Source organism: Gossypium arboreum, chromosome 4 (assembly GCF_025698485.1).
Source record: "Gossypium arboreum isolate Shixiya-1 chromosome 4, ASM2569848v2, whole genome shotgun sequence".
NCBI lineage: Eukaryota > Viridiplantae > Streptophyta > Magnoliopsida > Malvales > Malvaceae > Gossypium > Gossypium arboreum.
Window position 1 is genome coordinate 61,463,988 of NC_069073.1, and position 21,336 is coordinate 61,485,323.

Sequence of the window (21,336 nt, forward strand, 5' to 3'; positions counted from 1 at the left end):
TCAACCACGGCCAAAGCACATAGGTGTGTCTTGTGGCTGTGTGAACAAGTCAGTATGTATGCCCTATTTTGACATGGTCTAGACACACTGGTATGTCTAAAGTCGTGTGAGGCACACGGCCTATTCACACAGGCATGTGACCTGTACTTATTTGAAAAATATTTAAATTTTGAAGAAATTTTGTATGTGTTTAGTTTAGTCCCGACCCCTTTCTAATACATGTTAAAGGTCTCATGACCTATATAAAGGACTCTATATTAATGATTGATGTTTAATGCTTCGATGCTTATGAAATGAATGTTAATGTTCCAATTTTGTCAGGTAATGCCTTTAAACCTAGTTCGACAACGGATACAAGTTAGGGGTGTTACATTTTATTAGTATCAGAGCTATGGTTTAGTCAGTTCTAAGACTACCATAGCATATGTGAGTCTAGCTATACATGCCATATTTATGAACTGCAATAGTGTGATGAATCCTGACATTGAAATGTGCTTTTATATAGCAAATGGATCCCAAACGAGCCATAGTGGACAATGTTGAAAGCAATGCGCCTGCTCCCGCGTAAGAGACGGTGCCATCTAATTCTTGACTGGTTATGAGTAGCCGTAATGGTGAGGCTAGACAAGCCTTCTATCAGATGATGAACGATTGGTTTATCCAATATATTAGAACTAATTCAGCTGTTCAACAACCTTCACCCCCGGTTAATTCTCCTCAAACTCCTGCTGTACCACTAGTGAATCCGGTTCAGTTAAGTAAACCACTAGTTGATAAGATTAGAAAATATGGGGCTGAAGAGTTCCGAGCTACAATGAGCGATGATACTGAAAAAGTCAAGTTTTGGCTAGAGAACATGATAAGAGTGTTTGACGAATTATAATTAAATCCTGAAGAATGCATAAAATTTGATGTTTACCTTCTGAGAGATATGGTGTACCATTAGTGGATGACTTTGACATCTGTGGTTTTGAGTGAACGGGTTACTTGGGATTTCTTTCAAGCTGAATTCTGGAAGAAATATATCAGTCAAAGATTCATCGATCAGAAACGTAAAGAGTTTCTTGAACTTAAACAAGGTCTTATGTCTATCACAAAATACGAATGGGAATTCGTAAGATTAAGTCAATATGCTCATGAATGTGTATCTACAGAAGCAATAATATGCAAAAGATTCAAGGATGGCTTAAATGAAGATATTCATCTATTAGTCAAAATTTTGGAAATCAAAGAATTTGTTATGCTTGTTCGATGAGCATGTAAAGCTGAAGATCTCGTGAAAGAGAAAAGAAAAGTTGATTTTGAAGCTAGAGAGGTACGAAAAAGATCATCAGGCAAGTCATATCAGTCTGCAACAAAGAAATTCAAAGATGATAATAGCCGTTCAAAGGCTACTATAGGACATTCGAATAGAGATCGTGCTATGTAACGCCTCAATTTTTGGGTTTTCTGTGTTTCTGTGATTTTTAAAATTTGTGTGTGTTTTGGTTGGTTATATATATATTTTAGTAGGTTAGTGGGCCTTTGGAAGGCCCAAACTTAAGTTAAATCCATGGTAGTCTTCGAAATTTTAATTTTATGAACATGATGCAATTGGCATTTGGGCTTTTAAGAGTAAAGGGGTAAAAGATGACTCAAAAAGGAGTGTGGTGTAGTGGCAAGGTGGCGCCACTTAAGGGTCCAAGGTTCAAGTCTTGGCTCTTGTAATATATTTTGCTTTTTCTTTTCAATAAATCTGGAGGCAAGTAGGTGCGCTTTAAAGTTTAATGTGTTGGATTTATGACACAAATGAGTTGATGGCCTAGTGGTGGTGGCGTGAGTTGGCATGTGAGAGGACTTTGGTTCGAATCCCTTGGGACGCAGAGGTTGATTATTTTGCTATGTTGGGACGGCAACAGTTGGTGTTGGTTTTAAACTCTGGTGATGAAGGAATCCCATATCGGGAAGCTAACATAAGAGTAGATGGAGAGCTGGCTTTAAATAGAGCAAACCATGAGGAGAGTAGGCATGCCCTTCTTGGCTGATCCCTTTCGCTTTGTGACGTGTTCGTTTGGGTTGGGCATCAGCTAAGAGTGTTTGGAGCGCGGATTAACTGCAGTCTCCTAAAAGGTGTGTAATTCTCATTACTCTAGCAGTAGGATGGCTTTTTCGGGCCGCGATGGGAAGAAATGGGCCATGTGGTCCCAATGGGTCCGTAGGCCCAAGTGGATAAGTTGTAGAATTACCGAAATACCCCTGTAAGGTAGAATTACCGAAATACCCCTGTAGGGTAGAATTACCGAGATACCCTTGTGGGGTAAAATTACCATTTTTCCCTTAGGGTGTTAAATGACTATTTTGCCCCTCGTGCATAAATGACTAACTTGTGTGATGATTGGGTTAGTTGATGTGGATTTATGTTAGTTATCGTTAATTCGTAAGTCTAATGTGTTAGTGATCGATTGTAGGATTATCGCGTGTGAGATATCGTAATCAATCGTCATCAACCAGGTGTGTAAATGACACCCTCCCTTAGACTGAATCGGTAAAAGCTGAAATACCGAAACGTTGGTATTTTGTGAACTCGCGAGCGTTCGAGTGCTCGTGAGACAGTTGTTAATGAATATGGTGCATTTGGATGATTAGAGTGCAGAGTGTGCATTTTCGTGCACAACGGTATTTTTGGGCTTAATGGGCTGAAAATGGGGCAATGGGCCAACGGGCCTACTTTAGTAAAAAGACGAGGTAACTACTTCTGATTACTTGGTAGATGTTAGAATGAGCATGAAACCTTAGCAATAGGAAATAATTACTGAAATACCCTTATGCATGTAAAATTACAATTTTACCCCTAGGGTTATTTTTTTCTGAAAAGCATGATGTTCTGTTTCTGTATACGTATGCCATGACATATTATTTCTGTTGCATGGGACATGGGTTTATATTGATGGAGGAAGCGTTCGGCGACCTCGCTGCAATCTGTGGCCTCGCCACATATATCTGTTCTGGTGACTTCGTCACAATATCCGCAACCTCATTGCAATCTGGTTGCTTCGCCACATATATATATATCTGTTATGGTGGCCTAGCCACAATATCTGTATCTCGTGACTTCGTCACAATATCTGGCAGCCTTGCTGCAATTTCTGTGGTGTGTAGCGGTTGGGTGGGTCGAGTAGTCTCCCCACATGGTGTAAGGCTGGTACGGGGGTGTTTGGATGGCTCTAGGTTGGGATTTCTGCATTCATGATATATTTGTTCTGTATCTGCTATGGGCCTATGGGTTTCATTCGATTTCAGATTGGGCCAAGTGTAACACCCTTACCTGCACTTTGGGATAAGGTACGAGGCGCTGGGACAAACATACAAACATTAAACTAAAATACGGGCCATAAAATTTCATTCATATTTCAAAACGTTCATTCACTTACACATAGTCCCTTATTTGAGTCTACGAAGCCTAAAACATACTTTAGAAAGGGTTCAGGACTAAACCGAGAACTTACGAAAATCTTGGAAATTTCATGCTTTAAGGCTCCACACGCCCGTGTCCCAAAGTCGTGTTCCATACACGGCTGAGACACATGGTCGTGTCTCTACCTGTGTGGAATATACCTAGGCTATTTCCAAGCTTTGGTCAACCTTAATCTCTTACACACTTATACAAAATCAAAAGCATATAACATGGTATTCATTTAATGATTAAATATTCTCAATTAAACCACAAACATAGCATTTGTATGTCATCATACATGTGTATCTCATACTCATTTTACCTTGTTTATTATAGTACCACTTATACATTTATACCAAGATTATCATCTTACCAAATATCTTCAGGTTAATCATCAAGCATTCATATTTAAAACTAGATCATATCTTTATAAAATACCACAATTCAGATGCGCAAAAAAACATGTTTTCCTGAAACATTTCAATTCAACTCCATACCCAACAAGCATTACATTTAGACTAGTCATATATATATACAAGTCATGATACATATCATTCTCTTTATGTTTTCTTATAAACACATATCATTTATTTCTTTATATCAATATTTCATATACCATAGTTTCCATGTACTCCACATATATTTATTTTCCTCCTCCTCCTCTCCATTCCACATCCTTAATGTATATAGCATTCTTGTAAGTACGATTTCACAATTTACTAATAAATGCTCACATCAAACTGTCCACGCGAGTCATAGTCACTTACTTATTTATAATTCAAGCTACAGAGCTCCAAATTAAGATACGTAAATTTCCCCTAAAATTTTCATAATTTTTGGTTTATCCAATTAGTACAGTTTATTCATTAAAATTTCCTCTATTTTACATTCTAACAGTTCTGACCTCTCTTCACTAAAAATTAATTATCTCACAATACAGAAATCGGATAATGTTCTTGTTGATTTGTATTGAAAATAGACTCATTAGGGATTTTAAAAATATAAGTTTAAGCCTCTAATTAGTTTTATTCAAATTTTTGTGATTTTTCAAATTTAGAACAGGGGATCACGTAATCATTCTGAACTAGTCTCACAAAAAACATAAATATCTCAAAATATAGAACTCTTTTCTTTCTCTGTTTCTTTTATATGAAAATAGACTCATTAAGATTTAATTTGATATCTCATTCAGTCTCTGATTCAATTTCTACTATTTTTGTGATTTTTCAAAATCACGTCATCACTCTTGTCCAAAACAGTTTTATTGCTAATTCACTCTTTCACACTTTCTTTGTATTAACCTCATTTTAACATACATATCACAAATCATTTTCACCACATTTCATACATCACAAGTATAGGCCCATGATCACAAGGTCACCATAAAATCATCCTCATGTATAACTTACTTATTTATAACCTTACCACATCCTGGTCACTTAATGAACACATCATTCACATAACCAAGTTCATGCACTTATTCATCACAAAACTCACAAAGCAATACATAGAGAGTCTCCCGTTGAACACTTCGGATCAATCCTCGATACTTGGTGGTTTCAGCACATAGCTCCACCCATCATATAGTTCGGCTCTCTTGTACACATGGTGAACACTCAGTACCACCCATGTGACCTAGCCAATTTATCTCGTACCTCTCTTGTCTACATGGTGTCCTTCACTTGGAACCACGCATGCGACCTAGCTACATATATCCCATAGCTCTCTTGTCTACATGGTGTACACATAGTATCACCCATGCGACCTAGCTACATCATAATGTCTTGTATCTCTCTTGTACACATGATGTGCACTCAGCACCATACATGTGACCTAGCTACACACTATCTGTATCATCCAATCTTTTTGAAGGTTCAACCGGGATTTCTCTCTCTTTTCCAACATTTTCACCAATCAAGTAATTATCCACAAACATATTTCCAATATTATTATAAAATATCATAATACAAGTAATATTAATGTATTACTTACATATAAACTTACATCTCATTTAATATCAAGGCAATAACATTAAATTACACATTGCCTTATTAAAAATCATATGAACTTACAATTTCCCATAATATCCATAATCATAGAAATCACATTTATGTATGATAATTCAATGCACTTCATGTACCATAGACATATTTTTAAATCAATTCATAAACTTGGCACCATAATCATTTAATTTAACATAATTCAATTAATTCACTAAATTTAACTTTCAAATATAAATTACAGATTATTGCTCTATTATTATCATACCAACTTACATACTTTCAACACCTCGGAAATTATAATAAATATATCAATTTTACATTGAAACATGCATAAATTAATGCTTATTATACATATGAACTTACCTCGATACTAAAACGATCATTTTACCAACTTTTCTAATTTTTGATTTTTCTCTCATTCTAGGTTCAAATCTCATTTTCTGGGATCTAAAACATCATATTTTACTTATTTAATTAATTTACTATTCAAAACAGCCCTTAACTCAAACTTTTGCAAAATTACAATTTTGCCCCTAAACTTTTGCATATTTACACTTTTGCCCCTAGGCTCAGGAATTAAACTTCATCCCTTATTCTTATGTTTTATGACATGCTGATCACTTTTCCCTCTATGGCAACATCAAATTCTCACTCTAACATATACTTATGACTATTAGGTATTTTTACCGATTAAGCCGTTTTACTCGTTTTCACTCAAAATCGAGTAGCACAAGTTGTCTAACATAATTTAAAACCTCATATTTTATCATAAAACAGCAAAATAAACACATTTCACCTATGGTTATTTTTCCAAATATGAACCCTACCTTAAATTATTGCTAGAATAAGCTTAATCAAATTACCGGGATTCCAAAAACGTAAAGAACTTGAAAAACGGGATTAGAACGGACTTACTATTGAGCTTGGAAAGCTTGAAAACCCTATCCATGGCTTCCCCAATGCTAATTTTGGCCTCCATGAAAAAGATGAGTCAATTTTGCCTTTATATTCCCCTTTTATTTCTTTTAATTACCAAATGACCAAAATGCCCTTCCTTACTAAACTTTCAAAAATTCCATCCATGTCCAATTTTTTTCCATCACTTAGAAATTGGTCAAATTGCTATTTAAGACCTCCTAATTAATATTTCAAAGTAATTTCATACTAGAAACTTCTAGAATGCAAGTTTTGCAACTTATTCAATTTAGTTCCTAACTTCAAATTGAGCACTTTATGCATAGAATTTCTTCACGAAATTTTCACACAATCATGCAATCATATCATAGACCTCAAAATAATCATAAAATAATTATTTCTATCTCGAATTTTGTGGTCCCGAAACCTCTGTTCCAACTAGACCCAATTTTGGGCTATTACACCAAGGGCCAGACAAGTCTGACTTTGAGGTTTGATCTGTTTTGGGCTATGGTTGGGTTATGTTACACACTGAGTTTACCAAACTCACCTTTATTTTCATCTCTGCAGAAATCCCCAACCATAGTGGGCTTGGAGTCGTGAGGATTCTTGAGTGGCCAAATCATCTGCAAAGTTGGTTTTTCTAAGTTAGTTTATTTTTATTATTTTTATATCCTGATTTAATTTTGGGTTTTAAGTTGTAATAATGTCGCTATTTAAATTCCTTTTTTTGCTATGGTTTTATTTTCTGATTATATTTATACTATGTCGAAACTGCTAGTGTTAGGTTGCGCGGGTTTTCAAAATTAATGAACATTTTCCAAGACTCAACAAGAATAACAAATAGATAGCCTAAAGATTGATAAACCAGCTTTTCATTCAACCGCTGTGTTTACAAAGACCACCCCAATCACTTAAACCAACGAATGCATACTAAGTCATAAGTCCATGTGACACGTCAGATATGGCAATAATATCTGGGCCGTGTTTGGGGTGTTACATGCTAGATCGCAATTAAGCTTTAAAGTTCCAGCTACGTCTGTTGCTAGTGTTGGTAATGCAACGAATGAAAAATCTAAGTGTGATCAATGTGGAAGACGACATTTTGGAGAGTGCTGGGGAAAGAGTAATAACTGAGCTTGTTACAGTTGTGGTTCACGAAATCATTTTCTAAAAGATTACCCAGATTTAGATGAAAAAGATATGTTCAACATCTGACGCCGAGTGGCAATGCTTCTCATGGTAGACCTCTTAGAAATATAGGAAATATAAATGGTAGTTAGAGAGGAACAAATGATATAGCTGTTAGATCAGAGGCTCGTGCACCTGCTAGAGCCTGTGCTGTTCGAGCTCGTGAGGAAGCTTCGTCGCCAGATGTGATTACGGGTACATTTACTCTTTATGATACTTCTCTGATTGCTTTGATAGATCCTGGATCAACACATTCGTATATATGCATGAACTTAGTGAACAATAAGACTTTGCCTGTAGAGTCTACTGAATTTGTAATTAGAGTTTTGAACCCCCTAGGCAGATGTGTTTTGGTTGATAAAGTCTGCAAGAATTGTCTGTTAATATTTTGAGACACATGTTTTCTGGCTAATCTGATGTTGTTACCTTTTAATGAATTTGATAAAATTCTGGGTATGGATTGGTTAATTTCGCATGATTCTGTTGTGAACTGTAAACAAAAAACTATTGATTTGAGATACAAGAATGACGAAATAGTCAGAATTGAATCTAGTGATTTGAATGGATTGCCTGTTGTGATATCTTCGATGAAAGATTTTAGTATTGTGAGAAAAGATTGTGAAGCCTATTTTGCTTATGTGATTGATTCGAGAGTGTCAGAAAAGAAAGTTGAATTAGTGCCTATTGTGTGTGAGTTCCCTGATGTGTTTCCTTAAGAACTTCTGGGATTACCTCCTGTTAGAGAAGTAGAATTTGGCATTGAATTGGTACCTGGTACTACTCCGATTTCGATAGCTCCGTATAGAATGGCTCCAACCAAAATAAAAAAAAATTAGTCTTAGTTGCAAGAGTTGACAGATAGAGGATTTGCTAGACTGAGTTTTTCACCTTGGGGTGCTCCGGTTCTATTTGTAAAAAGGAAAGGCGATACAATGAGAATGTGTATAAATTATCGTCAATTGAATAAAGTGACTATCAAGAATAAGTATCCTCTACCTCGAATTGAAGAAAAGCTTTCATTAGCTGAAAGCTTTATTGACTGAAGCTCCGGTGTTAGTACAAGCAAAATCGAGTAAAGAATTTGTGATATACAGTGATGCTTCGTTGATCGGTTTGGGATGTGTTTTAATGCAAGAAGGCAAAATCATTGCTTATACTTCAAGACAATTGAAGCCACATGAAAAGAACTATCCAACATATGATCTTGAGTTAGCTGCGATTATGTTTGCTTTAAAGATTTGGAGTCACTACTTCTTTAGTGAGAAATGTCATGTATATTCTGATCATAAGAGCTTGAAATATCTAATGACTCAGAAAGATCTGAATCTATGATAGAGAAGATGGTTAGAACTGCTAAAAGACTACGAACTTGTGATTGATTATCATCCGGGTAAGGAAAATGTTGTTGCAGATGCTTTCAGTCGAAAATCATTATTTGCTCTATGTGCGATGAATGCTCATTTGGTTCTTTCCGATGATGGTTCAGTTTTAGAGGAGTTAAAAGCAAGACCTTTGTTTTTACAGCGGATTATTGAGAAGATTGATAATGAAATTTTAGCTAAACGAGCTCAGTGTGATGTAGAGTTTGATTCAGAATTCAGAGTTGATAAATATGATTGTCTGAGATTTCGAGATAGAATTTGTGTCCCGAGAAATCCAAAGTTAATTCTGATGATTTTGAGTGAAGCTCATCATCCGGGTAGTACAAAAATGTATAATGATTTGAAATAGTATTACTGATGGTCTAGAATAAAAAGAGATATTTCTGACTTTGTTTAAAAATGTTTGATTTGTCAGCAAGTTAAAGCTAAACATCAGATGCCATCTGGTTTGTTGCAACCAATTATGGTTCTAGAGTGGAAATGGGATCGAGTAAAATGGATTTTGTTTCGGGTTTACCCCTATCTCCGAGAAAGAAAGATGCAATCTTGGTTGTAGTTGATCGTTTGACGAAATTAGCTCATTTTATTTCTGCGATCCGATTACTCGCTTGATAAGTTAGTTGAGTTATACATTTCCAATATTGTGAGATTGCATGGTGTGCCACTATCTATTATGTTAGACAGAGATCCGAGATTTACATCGCTATTCTAGAAGAAGTTGCAATATGCTTTGGGTACTAAATTGCATTTTAGTACTGCTTTTCATCCACAAATGGACAGTCAATCCAAACAGATTAGTCAGATACTCGAGGATATGTTGAGATGTTGCATTCTTGAGTTTAAAGGTACGTGGGAATAGTATTTTTCTTTGATTGAATTTGCTTACAATAACAGTTTTCAATCGAGCATTAAAATGACACCATACGAGGCTTTATATGGTCACAAATATTGTACACCTTTATATTGGACTGAGCTCAGTGAAAATAAGATACACGGGGTTGATTTGATAAAAGAAACTGAACAGAAAGTGAAAGTGATTAGAGATAGTTTGAAAACAACTTCCGATCATTAGAAATCTTATGCAGATTTGAAAAGAAAAGACATTGAGTCTGAGGTTGGCAACAAAGTGTTTTTGAAAGTATCTCTGTGGAAGAAAGTGCTTCGGTTTGGTAGAAAAGGCAAATTGAGTCTGAGGTTCATCGAACCGTATGAGATTACAGAGTATATTGGGCCAGTAACATATAGATTGTTGTTGTCACTAGTGTTAGAAAAGATTCATCACGTGTTTCACATATCGATGCTTCGACGATACAGATCTGATCCTTCACATGTGATTCCTCCGTATGAAATTGAAGTTCAGTTTGATATAACTATGAAGAAAAGCCAATCCATAATTTAGCTCACGAGGTTACAAAACTGCGAAATAAGAAAATTCCGTTAGTAAAAATGATGTGGCATCGACACAGTATTGAAGAGGCCACGTGGGAGCCTGAAGATGCTATAAGATAGCAATATCCGAATTTGTTTAACGGTAAGATTTTTGGGAACAAAAATCCCTAAAGGGGGAGAATTGTAACAATCCAGTATAGACCCTAGTCGGAACAGTGGTTTTGGGACCACATATCTGTGTCAGAAAAATATTTAAATATTGTTTTCCCTGTTTATGATATGTGTGTGAAAGTCTCGAATGAAAATTTAATCGTTTGTGTACTTAATTTGATAAAATGAGTTAATTGCATAAAAGGTAAAAGTTGCTTGCTATTTGTTAAAAGTGCTGAATTGACATGGCTTTTAAGTATGAGGTCCTTATTATGTTATTAGACCATTGAAAGCATGAGTGGACATAAATTATGTTTAATGATTTAATGGTTTTATAACAAAAGGTAAAATGGGAATTTAGTTAATATGATAATTATAATAAAACAAAAGCTTAAAATTTGGTTCATTTTCACTCATCCTTGGCCAAAAATACAAGAAAAAAGAAAAGAAAAATAACATTAGGGTTTCGACAATTTGAGGTTGAAATTAGGTATGTGTTTTGATCCATTTTTGATAATTTTTACGTTTTTGTAATCGTTTCTTTGAATACTATCAAGCCCATGTCTCAATTTCTGATTTTGTTGATGATTTTAAAATGTGTCATTGATGAAACTGTCAGTTTTTTGAAGTTAGTTGTTGATAAATGGAAGATATGTTTTGGGTTAACATGTTTTGTCTTTGGATTTTTGATGAATTTGAGTAAAATGGGCTAAATTGTGAAATTTGTAAATTGAAGGACTAAAATGTGAAATAAATGAAATGTGTGGACTAGGATGAGTATTAGGAGAATTTGGCCAAGCATGAATATATGCAAATTATATGTATTTTGTGATTTTTTGAATTAGGGACTAAAGTGTCAAAATGTGAAAATGTGAGGGCTAGTTTGCAAAATGCCCTAAATATATATTTGTGGATTGAATTGAATGACTTGCTGAATAAAAAGGGTTAATTTTGAATACATATAGATCAAGAAAAGAGGAATTCAGATTTAGACTGAGGAAAGTCAAAGATAATCGAGTAGACGATTCAAATCGACAATTCCAAGTACGAGGTAAGTTCGTATGTAAAACTTGATATTGAAAGTATGTTTTGATATTTAATTATATATATTGTATACATATTTGATTTGGATGGATACAATGATAAACCAATTGTATTTGGCACTAAGTGTGCGTTTTGAACTAGCTTCGGCTATATGAGGCACTAAATGTGCGATACCAAGATAGCTTCGGTTAATTGAGATGGCACTAAGTGTGTGGAATTATTATAGCTTTGACCAATCTTTAAAGCACTAAGTGTGCGGATGTTTAAAGCTTTGGTAATCTTCGAAAAGTCTTAAAATATCCTAACATGAGGTGAGAATGAAAATGGATGAATTCAGGAAGGTTCAGGTACGTATGATACCTATGTGGTAGATGGTATTATTCTTATAAAGTTCATTGAATTGGTAATAACATATGGATAGTGTTGGCATAAAATTTGATAGATGAATTGAGAAGTTATAAGTACTTATGTGTTGATGTTTTATATTTTATATTTTATATATTGTTGATGATTATTGGTACGAGCTTACTAAGCTTTTGAAAGCTTACTCTTGTATGTTTGCATTGTTTTATAGATATCGGAGCTACTATGAGCTCGAGGATTGTCAAGGATCCTAAAGTATGGCATGTATAGGCTAGAAGTACTTTGGATAGGTTTTGTAATATTTATATTTAGCCATGTGATATGGTTTGATATGGTTGTGGATATGTCACGTTTTGGTAAAAGATATGTGTAACACCCCAAACCCGGCCCGAACGTTATGGCTAAATTCTGCGTGTCACATTGAAATGTTTTAGTGAAAACTGTGTTTTCATTGAAAACCCTTCTTAAAATAGAAGAAAATCCTAATTAACAAAAAAAAGAACTCCTTCCAATCACTTATTCAAAACATAGGATTTGATGACAATATGTCACTTTTTAAAATTTAGTTGCGGAAACGTAGAAAATACATATTATAGTTTAAGAAACCATGTTCAACTACTTTTAATTACATCACATAAAAATAATAATCCAAATAATAAAAAAATGGAAGCCCTATTACAATCGATTTGAAAAGTACTTAATAACATAGAAACTTATATGCTTTAAAAAGAAAACAAGTCCAAATTATCTTGCTAGCGGGCCACCCAGAGTTTCTTCGAACATCGAACCTTCTACTGAGCATCACCTGAAAATAAAATAAAAGAGGGGGTGAGTTTTCTCAAACTCAGTGTGTACAACCTTCAATGAAAAACAAGCATTCAAAGAAAAATCATCAAACATGCAATGCAATCCCATCCAAATTATCCATCCGCTACACACCAGCTCTGTCCCCTGTCACACCATGTGGGGATATAATATCGACCCACCCAGCCCACACACCAATGGTAGCCCTGTTGCGGAACTACCTTCATTTAAATATTAGGATTTAAAAGTCGTCAGTAGATCCATGATTGTCAAGCAACCATGCAATCCTCATATACTTCCTCCGTTCCATAATCCCCAACCCTAATGCAACCTAAGCAGAATATCATATGTATGCAGCAAACATGCATGTCACATTCATAAAACTTACATTTAACACCTAGGGGTAATTTGGTCATTTTTGCCCTTAGAGGCATTTTGATAATTTTCCCTCGATATGGATTTCACTTACCTTGGCCCATAAACAAATCCCGAGAGCTAAGATGAACGAATACTATGCACCAGGTAGGATTCCAGAGAATAGGAGGTGAGTCATTAAGACTGCTTAAGTACCAAGCTCTCTCTAGATCCAATCCTAGACATGCATATACCCGTTGCCACACCTTAACCCTTTGACTTGTCCACGGTCACAAAATATTAATTAGGTCTTATGTAGTTATCATATACTAGGCCCAAAACCCCTTACAAAGCCCAAACAAATTCACATACTTGTATCTGGCCCATTAAGCCCAATGATATTCATATGGCCCATTAGGCCCAAATCCCCTGTATATGGCCCATTAGGCCCAAATCACATTTATACGGCCCATTAGGCTCAGTCACATTCATAATCATGCTCACATACAAATTCATATCACATAGCATCAATATTCATTTTTTGCCTATATGGGCCAACAGCCCATTGGGCCCATTTAGCCCATTTTGGCCCGTATGGCCAAATCACAACCCAAGTCCATGGAATCGCCCATGGCTCTCAGGAAACCTATCGGTCTCTCCCTTACGAGTGTTCATGCACTCGCAAGACTACCATAGCCAACTTTCAGCATTTCGGCATGGCATTTCAAATTTTGCCGATTCATAGTGTGTGTGCAGTGTATGTACACACATGGTAAGCAAGCATGCTGCGATTCCTTTAGTCACCAACCTCAAAATGATATCTCCCTTCCATTAATCGCATGCTTAATACATATCCTTACTAAAACGGAAACCTCACCTTAACCTTACCTTACGCGATCAGCCCTTTCTTAAATCACTAACCACAATCAACTCCTAGATCTGCACCAATCTTAACTATTAAAACCGGAATAATAGGTGACAAGTATCCAACACAAGTCACCTTACCTTAACTATGAACATTCAGCCACCTTAACCAATGGGAGTGGAATACTTACCAAACCCGCAAACACCTAAAGAGTAATTCGACATAGAGCTAAGATCCGATATCCGATACTAATTCCCTACCAAAGTTGACTAGAAAGAGTGAGGGACAATAATTGATACCTAGCAAAGAAAACCGATTGGAAGAGCAACACTTACACTAGATTCGGTCAAAGAGTATTCAGCCCTTGGGAGATTTGACTTTTTGGCTTTTCAAACTTAGTATGGTGAATAAGGTTTATTTGGTACAGATTAAAGAAGAAGAGTAGAAGAAGGAGTCGGCTAAGTGAAATAAAGAAAGTTGTGTAGAGAAGAATAGAAATCGGCAGGAAGAAAAGAAAGAAAAACAAAAGGGTTTTCAGCTTTTGGATCTTGAAAAGAAAAGGGTTTTCGGCTTTTGGAGAAAGGGGTTTTTGGAAACAAGGTGAAGAAGAATTTTGGTAGTAGCCTAGAAACCCTGTATTCGGCCCCTATTTATAGCCCTTATAGCTGAATTTTCCATCCCCAATTCCCAATTCGGCTCCATCACTTCTCCCTTCTCATCTCCTCGTTTTTCTCCCTGATAACCCCTTGATCTTTTCCTTAATTTTCTCTTTTGAACACTCCCCTTGGAGTCCATCTTCACGGCACATCCATCTTTCTAAAAGGCAAAAATTAAACTTCTAAAAATGCTAAGCTAGGATTCAAACCTTGGATCTCCTTGCTAGCTACTAACGCCACCTCCCTACTCCCGAAGTGGCGTCACTTAGCCACTCCTCCACAAGGCTTTTTGATGCTATTTTCACCTATTTTTATTTACAACGCACCTACTTGCCAAACCTGATTGTAACACCCCCGTACCCGAGACCATTTTCGGAGTCGAGCAGGAAATGTTAACGGACTTAATTTATTAATTAAACAGCTCAAACAATTTATTTTTAAAATTTCCAGACAAGCTGGCTAACTGCATCACAGTCACTTAAAAATTCATATCTTGAGTTCCAAAGCTCGAAATTAAGATCCGTAAATTTTTCCTAAAACTAGACTCATATGTATATCTACTAATTGCTTTATATAATTTTTGGCCAGGCCAATTACTACAGTTTATTAGTTAAATTCTCCCCTGTTTCAGGGTTCAACTACTCTGACCCCTGTGTATTACGGATTAGATATATCCCTGTCCAAAGTTTCAATGGCTATCCTGTTTGTTTCTCACAACACTAGACTCAATAATTATTTCATACATGTAAGGTACAACTCCTAATTGGTTTTTTACAATTTATGGTGAATTTTTTAATTTAGAACAGGGGATTCAGAAATTGCTCTGACCCTGTTTCACCAAAACGTAAATATTTCATAAAATACAACTCTTTTACCTATTTTGTTTCTTCCACATGAAAATAGATTCATTAATATTCAATACAATATCTTATTCATTACCTAATTCTATCTCTACTATTTTTAGTTAATTTTCAAACTCATGTCACTGCTGCTGTGTGATTCTATTTTATAGCCAATTTCACCATTTTATGGATTTCCATAGATTAGTTAGCACATAAAGCATACGTGTTATCAAATATAATCTCGATTAGTCACTTCAATAGCTAATAATTATAAAATATTTCCATGCCATCCATGATCTATATCATAAGATTATATACACAAAAGGATTATAATGCTATACTTGCCATATTCCCAAAATATGCAAGCCACCATACCGATATGGTCCGTTGATAGTGTGAGCGTGCCTCCGACCGTCCTGATCTCCAAACCGGCTTGTCAAAACTACAAGGAATGGAAGGGAGGGAGTAAGCATAAATGCTTAGTAAGTTCACATGCAAATAACAAATAACTTAACAAAGCAATTATACCAACCAACATTAGCATAATATCACCAAAACATATATCACATTTCTATTCATCATTCATCGTTTTACTACATTATTGTTGTCGTATCAAGTCTCAACCCAAGGGTTAAGTACATACCTGTCCAAAGTGCCCATTCCATAACACTTACCACTGCGTCACTTGCATCTTGAGTATTCTTCCATTTCACTAGAATTTTACCCGTTGAGCACATAGGAATATAACTCGGATACTTGGAAAGTTTGCACATAAGTGCCACATATGTAGACGAGCTACTATGTAACCTGCCCATAAGCGAACTCGGACTCAACTCAACGAGCTCAGGCATTCGCATCCATAAGTGAACTCGGACTCAACTCAACGAGCTCAGATGCCTAGTTACATCTCACGAACTCAGACTCAACTCAACGAGTTCGGACGTTCGCATCCATAAGTGAACTCGGACTCAACTCAACGAGTTCGAATGCCCAAATATCCGAATCTATTTCTAAGGTTCAACGGGATTCTTTTCAATTACACATTTTGATCGCCTTCTTTGGAATATAGAAATCGATATTTGCTAACATCTCATACTTATTAAATTGTTCACATAATTTGCATAGCACCAAATAATAATTCACAAAACATCATATTTCATGATAATAAGTATCATGTCATATAAATAACATTAAATCACTTAAAAGAAAAATTATGTTACCTTATTTACACATGAACTTACCTCGTATGCGAAAATGGTCATTTTTACCATTTTGTCCACAATTTGGTATTTTGCCGATTTAAGTCTGAATTTCAATTTTCCTTGCTCTATCATTTCAAATATAGCCTAATTAGGACTCATATTATTCAAATCAACCCAAAATCATATTTTGGCAAAATTACAATTTTGCCCCTAAACTTTCACATATTTACACTTTTGCCCCAAATCTCGTAAATTAAACTTCATCCTATTTCTTATGTTTAATGATATGCTGATCATTTTTCCATTCTACAGAAACATCCAATTCTCACTCTAACATGTACTTATGAACATTAGGTATTTTTACCGATTATGTCATTTTAGTCGTTTTTACGTAAAATCACTTAGCAAAAGTTATTTAACACAATCTCAAGCTTCATATTCTACCATAAAACATCAAAATTCATACATATCATCCATGGGTAAAATTTTAAATATAAACCCTAGCTCAAAATATTGGTAGAAATAGGTAAACCAAGCTACAAGGATTTCAAAAATGTAAAGAATATTAAAAACGGTCATAGAAATCACTTACAATCAAGGCTTAAAAGTGTTGAAACACTAGTTATGGTGGAGAGAAAAAATTGGCAGCAACTTATGGAGAAGATGATCATTTTTGTGTTATTTTTCCCATTTTATTTCATTTAATATCAAAATGACCAAAATGCCCTTCCTTATTAAACTTTCAAAAATTCCATCCACGTCCAATTTTTGTCCATAAACTCAGAAATTGGTCAAATTGCTATTTAAGACCTCCTAATTAATATTTCAAAGCAATTTCATACTAGAAACTTCCAGAATGTAAATTTTGTAACTTATTCAATTTAGTCCCTAACTTCAAATTAAGCACTTTATGCATAGAATTTCTTCACGAAATTTTCACACAATCATGCAATCATATCATAAACCTCAAAATAATCATAAAATAATTATTTCTATCTTAGATTTGTGGTCCCAAAACCACTATTCCAATTAGGCCCTAATTCGGGATATCACAACTCTCCCTCCTTTAGGGATTTTCGTCCTCGAAAATCTTACCAGAAAAGTGGTCTTCATTTAGATTCCTCAATTTCATATTCGGTACCAAAGAACTTTCACTCAGGTGGTGCCTCCAATATATCTCTTTAATTTCTCATATATTCTGAAAGCCTACGGACTCATCTCTAAATTGTTCTTAAATTTTCAACCCTTCTTAGTTTCCCTTGTCATCTTGACATGAAACCCAGATCTCAAGTTGGTTAATGGAGACTAGAATTCCAAGAAATCCAACAATCAAAGGGACCTGCACTCTTCCAAAATAATCATACAAATTTTCATCATCGAATTACATCTGAATCAAATTACAGTACATGTCATTACTCTCTGAATGAATAGGCAAATTTTCACTGTAATCTTCATACAATTCTTTCTGTATAAGCCTCAGAATAATAATACCATGAATCAGATCCAATCTAAAATTCAACATCAGAAGTTGATCCTCACTGTACTCTTTTAGTTTACTACTCACTATCACATTTTCCTCTTTCTGCTATGGAAATAATTCTAATATAGCCTCGAAAATAATTCTTCTCATTCTCATCCTAATATCAATACTGGCAAAGAAAATCCTGGTAGATCCTGATACTCGGCTTTAACCCCATCAACAACTCATATTTTTTTTTGTGACATCAAATGCTCCAAACTATCACATTACCTTATTTTCATGAAACGCATCACCATTCATACAACAGTGCATTACTGAAAATTAGGAAATCTTCACTCAATACAGACTAGTCCAGTTCAGACGTTTTGGTTAGCAATATTCTCATCTGTCCAAACCTTGCTAACATGTAATAAACTTTTTAGCTTTCGTAAGATGAAAACTTTATTATTCTTAGTAACTTCAACTAATATCAAATTTTTCTAAGAGATATACACTTCTCGTTCAGACTATTTTCCTTTTACTCGCAAAGAAATGAAATTCTATTATAAGACTTAAAAAAAATGATCCTGACCTAATTGTCATATGAAATCTTTCAAATAAATAATTCACACAGATTAAACACCTGAGCCGATCTAAAAACCGTTGAATGACATTTCAAGTAATCCTTTCTTCTAGTTACTGAACAATTCATCATGCAACCCTTTACTATTCATTTCTTACGCTAATCAAAACCATCTCAAATGCATTAGCTCAAGTAACCAAAATATCTCAATTGAAGTCATTAATTATAATTGACTTACTTGAGAGAAGTAATCTACCATACCAATTGAAACTCACACTTTTATCAGTTATGCCTTTACTGTTGTCAAATCCTTACACAGAAATTTGAGAAATTCCAATATTAAAATCACCACATTACCAAGATCAAATCAAAAGTATAGTCATGCTTGTCATGATTATCATGAGCTGAAGAGCGCACTTCAAACATAAGTCATAATTCATAAATTATGGAATAAAGATAACAAGAAAACCGAATAAAGAAATCCAAGATACGATACTATGCTGGAAAATCAAAAACCTAACTCATAGGAAAATATAGAAGATCTCAAAAATTCCTCAGAGAAAAGAAGTCCAGAAGAAACCATCATTTAATTCGACCGGAATCAAATATAACAAAAACAATGTATCTTCCCATACATATATATCAAATGGAGCATTAAGTAGAAGAAACAGTATCATAATATCATACATATCCTCTCATCAATTCTTATCAGACGAAATGTAATAAAATGCCCGAGGAAATACAGTAATACAAATTATAAACCAGTCAGACTACCAATGCATCCATGTAACACTAGGATTAGAAAACATTCCCCTATAACAAGAATTTCTTCAAAAGATCAACAGCCATAGAAATTTTTTTTTCTCTGAGAACAGATAAATACATAGAACATCTCGTAAGAAATCTATAAATCTGTCCAAACAGAATCGTCACACTCGGATATTACACATTTCAAATATCATTTCCCACAACTAGTTCTGTCATCACAAATTTCATGCTAGACCTTTCACTAAAGAAGACCGACCAGCTGAATAAATTTTGATTTACACTTTTCTCGACCTTGTACTGAGTAATTCAATTTACCAAAGTAAATTCATTCTTTAACGGGGACAATGCATAGCTCCAATAATCTTTATATCAACCTAATACTTTTCTAGCTCTAACTTTATTTACCAACTCATTCTCAGTCTCTAATCATGTTTATGATTTTTCTATCACTGAACTCTTTGGTTTCTCAACCGGAAACTTATTCAGTACAATTCTCATGAAATTCCATTATAAGCTCCACCTCAGTAAGGGGGAGGGGTTGTAGGGCCTCTGACTCGACTTTCTCATACATATACATATGACACAATTTCCATCATCATAACAACATCATCAAAATCATATCATTCATTCAGGCAATGCATCATTCATGTTGGTTTACACAAATTTTCTAGTTATCCCATTTAGACAAGTATACTTATGCATGCATCCTATGTTTTCTGGATAGCTTGACTTATCCATTCATTTACTCAAACAAATCATACTCATGACATCATATAAGGGCTAAACAAACATAGATATTTGCATCACAATCTCAACTTTCATTTCATGCATTATCATATACATATCATTACAATCATATAATTCAGTCAAACAATTTAACATAGATAAATTCATTTCATTATAATCATTTATCTCATAAAAATATTATTGACATTCATCAACATTGAACGTTCAATCAAGGCAATGACATTTTCATTCATATCATGATATTAGAAACCTTTACTCATACCTCTACGAATTTCTCGTTATCCCGTTCATCTTATCAAGTAAGCCAAGTGCACTACATCATATGAGCATTAAGCAAGTATGGATATTTATCACAACATGAACTTTCATCTCACGTGTTATCACATATATATATATATCATAAACTTTTATTCATTCTTTTCTGAATCGACACTCATCATAATCGTAATTTTATTCAAACACCTTCGTATCACATTGAACATGGTCAGTGCAGCTCGATTGGAGAGTACCTCTATCTAAACAAGACGGTGCTCATACGCGTCGGGAGGCACCACACTATCACGAATCTGTGGCATTATAGCTAGACTATTACACATGCTAGGTTAGTCCGAGAACCGACTAAACCATAGCTCTGATACCATCAAATGTAACACCCCTGTACCTGAGATCTTCACTGGAGTCGAGCACGAGGTGTTAACGGACTTTATTCATTAATTAAACAGCTCAAATAATTTATTTTTAAAATTTCCAGACAAGTTGGCTAACTGCATCACAGTCGTTTAAAAATTCATATCTTGCGTTCTGAAGCTCAAAATTAAGATCCGTGAATTTTTCCTGAAACTAGACACATGTATCTATCTACTAATTTTTTTCTAGAATTTTTTATCGAGCCAATTATTACAGTTTATTAGTTAAAGACTCCCCTATTTTAGGGTTCAGCTACTCTGACCCCTGTGTATTACGGATCAGATATATCCCTATCCAGAGTTTCAATGACTATCCCGTTTGTTTCTAAAAAAACTAAACTCAATAAGGATTTCATACATGTAAGGTAAAACTCCTAATTTTTTTTTTTTACAATTTATGGTGAATTTTAAATTTAGAACAGGGGATTCAGAAATTTTCTGACCCTGTTTCACCAAAACGTAAATATTTCATAAAATACAACTCTTTTACCTATTTTGTT